Source organism: Camelus ferus, chromosome 13, assembly GCF_009834535.1.
Source record: "Camelus ferus isolate YT-003-E chromosome 13, BCGSAC_Cfer_1.0, whole genome shotgun sequence".
Taxonomy (NCBI): Eukaryota; Metazoa; Chordata; class Mammalia; order Artiodactyla; family Camelidae; genus Camelus; species Camelus ferus.
In genome coordinates this window covers 21,431,369-21,436,053 of record NC_045708.1, presented here as the reverse complement: position 1 = coordinate 21,436,053, position 4,685 = coordinate 21,431,369, and positions in this window count along the sequence as shown.

Genomic DNA, 4,685 nt, shown 5'->3' with positions numbered 1-4,685 from the left:
GCTGACATGATTCCTAAAATACGGTGTGTGGACAAGGCTGGGAATGCAACATCCATCACCCCAACACACACACACACACACACACACACACACACGCACACGCAACTGTTTGTTCATCCAGAAACTCCCAGAGGCCATGTCCAGCTAGGGAGTGTCATGACCTGGCACTGTTTCTGATCACAAATCATGGGCACCCTGATGTCTCCCAGATAAGGCATGAATTCCACTCACCTGGACAACACCCCCCTGGGGTCAGGACTGGTGCTGGGGACTCGGGTGACCACAAGGGGTCAGACTAGCCTCCAGTTAGCCCCAGCCTGGGGAAGGGGAAGACGTAGGGAAATGATGGAGAGAGCCTGAGGGACCTCAGGCAGTTGGAGGAGGCTTCTTGGAGGAGGCGTCACCAGGCTGAGTCTGAAGGACTGATGGGCAGCAGGGAGCAAAGTGGGGAAGGATGTTCTAGGCAGGAGTAGCAGGATGTGGAAGACCTCGCAGAGTGGGAAACGAGCTGGGGGAGGTGGTCCCATGTGGCTGCAACTGGGGAGAGGGGGGCAAGGTGGCTGGCAGGCTCTCCAGGCCTTGATCACGAAGAACCTTTGTGTCCATTAGGGATCTCTGGCTGCAAGCCCACCCTGGCTAACCTCGGCCAAGAAGGGCATTTACAGGAAGATGGTTGCGAGTAACAGAAACCTTAGTGAAACAAGTTTATTTAAAACAGTAACAACAAAATGGTAGTCGTGGTGCGTCTTGGCTCACATAAATGAAAAATCCAGGGAATTCTGCTTTCAGGCATGGTTGGACCCAGGGATCAAATTCTTCAATAATTTTTTCCCCTCTTGCCTTCTTTTTCTCTTCCCCAGCTGAGCTGTTTGAGAGTGAAGCCAGCAGCAAACACAAAGCAGATTGAGTTGGGCTCCGTCCCCAGTACCAAAGGGGACCTAACAGAGCCTTGAATGCTGTGCCCAGGGGCGTGGGCACATCCTGGAATGGGGGTTTTTGGAGAGTTTTTGGGCAGGGGAGGTACTGGGTCAGGCTTGGGTTTTAGGATGGAAGAGACCAAATGCAGGGACCCATAGGAGACTGGTGAAGTCATCCTGTGGGGAAGGGGAGAAGGGGATTTGAGAGGTGCTGTCAATCTTCTGGGGCTGTCAGTTTTTCTTGGGGTTAGCAGAATTCTTCACGGATTTTATCTGCATTTTTACCAGATCCCCAAACAACTGATACAGTGAGGCTCTAATAGAGATGGACAGCGACCTCCTATTCACACATAAGGAAATTGAGGCCCAGAGACATCAAGTGACGTTCCTGAGGCCACACAGCAGTCAGGGATTAGACTAAGTGCCTTTTTTTTCTTCCCTACTCTTCAAGTGGAGGCTAAGGGGGCTGGGGTCCTAGTCTGTGTGAGCTCTTGTTCTTGTGAAGACCCATATGAAGAGGTCCCCTAGAAGCCCCATCAAATGGGGGTTGGGGGCAGAGGTAGTAAGAGGAGGGGACTGGCCTTGCCTCCAGCCTTGCATCCTCACCCAAAAGATGCCAAGGGGCTGTGGCCGTGGTCCTGAGGACCAGCTGGGGTGACACCCCATCCTCCTTCCCACCCCCACCCCTGGCCCGAAGCCAAAGAACAGGCTGAGATGTGTAGTGGAATTGTGCCTTGTGGCCAGGAGGCCGGGAGGGGACTGGCCCGAGGAACAGGAAATAGCTGGGTTTGGGGAAGTCGCATGGCCCAGCCAAGCCAAGCCAGCCCGCCATCACTGGGCAGCCCTCACCGCGGCTCCATCAATGGCCCATTTGAGGCTCATACAGGGGTCCTTTGACAGGGCCGGTTGGACCCACTGAGAGGGCCTATTTGAGCCAGATGCCCAGAAAGGAGCTGGCCCCAGGAAAGAGAGGCTGTGTGCAGGCCAGGCAGGTGAGGGCTGCCTGGACAGACGAATTGTCTCTTGGCGGGAAGGAGAGTCAACAGAATCAAGCCCTTGTGGCTGAACAGGAGGGAGCACCCCAGTGATGCTCAAGGGCTGTGATAGAAGCAGGGACAGTCCCCATCATTGAGTGGGCTCTTCAGTGTGTCATCTCCACGACTCCCCACCTGCCCCACATGCGGTGCTGTGGGGTGATTCTTCCCGAGGCTCAAAGCAGACAAGCCGCTGGCCCAAAGTCACCGTCAGCTGAGGGGCAGAGCTGGGCTTTGACTTGACAGGCCTGATGGGACCTGAGATTCTCCCTCTGGTCATTCCTGGCCCCCTTCAGCCACCTTGCAGGGCAAGCAGAGTTCAGAACCTAGGAAAGCCCCTTGAAGATGGGGACTGAGGTATGCCTGGCACAGAGGACAGGCCTGGCGCAAGAGCCCTGCGCTTGTGCTAGAGGACAGGAGTCCGCTGTGGGTGCAGGGCCCCGACAGAAGGTGATGTGGGAAACGGTCCAGGTGGGGTATGTTGGGGGCATGAACTCAGGCACTGGCCAAGGGGCTGGGTAGATTCATGAGGCAGGGCCTGGATATAGAAGTGAGAGAGGAAGAGGGTCACCAGACTAGGGTCCAGGTTTGGAGAGCATTTAGGGTGGTGGTACCTAGCTCTGACCTGAGGATACAGGACAGGAGACAAAAGAAGATGCACTGAGCTTTGTATTTGTGCTACCTTGGGGACCACGTAATGGGAGGTGCTCAGGAGGCAATTGTGCCTATAGATCTGGAGTCAGGAGAGTGAGGAAGGAGGGAGGTGAGTGCCATCCATGGACATGTGGGTGGGACGTCATGGGGGTGGGGTGTCACCAAGGTTCAAGGAAGTGTTATCCTATTAGCGGGATGCGATGCTGACTAGTGGCCTCCCAGGACACACCCTCACATGAAAGCACACACCTCCTTGCCCTTTCCAGCCTCTGGCTTCCAGCCGGCCCGACTGCTTATAGGGCCTGAGACCAAGACAGCATGTGTGAGGTCTGACGAACCGCGGGAGAGGGTGGTTCACACACACAGAGGCTGCAACCTGAAGGGGCCGTAAACAGGCCGGGCAACCCAGCTGCACTGCGAGAACCCCGGGGCGGTGGGGATGAGTGTACCCATTTTGCAGATGAAGAAGCCATGTCCTGTGTTTCTGGGCAAGTTCTCCAGAGGTCTCTGCTAACTTTTGAAGAGACCAGCAGTTCATGTCCAATCAGGCAATGAAATCTCCAGTTTGTAAAGAAATAGTTTCAAGTCTCAAGAAAAGCAGTTCCCAGGTTAAAGGAAGCTGGGCCTGGGGGTTGTTGGAGCACCACCTTTGGGGGTGAGAAGCAGCTACTTTGGGGCTCTGTGGCCACAGCCCCCTGCCCACTGCTGGCCTGGCTGGGCTCTCTGGATGCCAGCGGTCACATTCCAGCCTCTCTCCTGGGACTCCAGGAGGAAGCCGGCCTCATTAGCCACCAAGAGCGTTTCAATAGGCATTGGGCTTGGCAGGCAGTTGCCAACACAAGGGAGCCACAGCCCTAAACAAACAGAGTCCATCTGGTAAACAGGTTTGCTGCTGCCTCCCTGGCCCAGGTGGTCGAACAGGACACTGACCTCACAGCTGCCTCTGCTCCACGTGCTGGGGCGGACAGCTCGGGCAGGGAGACAGATCTAGAGGTCTGGGGATATGACTACAGGTCAGAGGGTGACTCCAGCCTGGGAGTCTCCCCTCTGATAACTTACAACTGATGACACCACAGTACTTTCAGCCTTGACCTTGCCAGGGCCAAGTTGCTGAAATTTTACATGTTGATGGAACTGAATTCCTGTCAGAGGATTTTGGGAAAAGTTAAGGTTTCTAGGGCGTTTCAGATGGGACAATGGAAGGAATAGAAACCTGCCAGCGATGTCACCGTGTCCTTTCCCAGCGTCTCTCTGCCTGAGAGATAACGTCAGGTGTCGTAGGGAGACTGTGGGAAGGAAAGATTTAAATGTTTCTGGCATTGAATGTCCTTATTGTCCTTACGAAGTCTGTAGGTGAAACAGCCTTGACAATGTAACCTTCCTCGATGGGCCATAGGCAGTTCGTGAGTAACAACGGGTCCAGACCTTGCTCTCAGGTAGTCAAACTCCAAAGGGCATTTTTCCCATCACCCTGCATTGCTGAAGGCGCCACAGGGGAAAGGCCTGGAGAGTAACTACGGGGCTGTGGTTTTGGTGTGCATGTTAGGACCCAGTCCTTCCAGAACTGACCCTGAAGCAGCTTTCTCCAAACTGAAAAGTGCTGTACTTCTTACTTTCTTTCTTTTTTATTCTTTTTGAGACCTAGTTTTGATTTTTTTAGACATATGCCTAGAAGTATTGTTCGAGCATTGCTGGAACACAAGGTTCCAAGTCTATTTTTAATTTTTTGAGGAGCTGCCATCCTGTTTTACGTAGTCGCTGAAATAACAGTGAACAAATATTCCCTTTTCTCCACATTCTCACCAGGGCTTGTTTTAGCTTGTCTTTTACCAGGTGTGGGAGAGGCTATCACATGGTTTGATTTGCCTTTCTCTGATAAGTAGTGAGGCTGAGTGTCTTTTTATGTTCCTGTTGGCCATTTGGATGTCTTCTTTGAAAAAATGTGTATTCACTCCCTCTATCCATTTTTGAATTGGATTTTTTTAAAGTATAGTTGGTTTACAATACTGTGTTAGTTTCAGGTGTACAGCACAGTGACTCAGTTATACATATTATTTTTTCAGATTATTTTCCATTATGG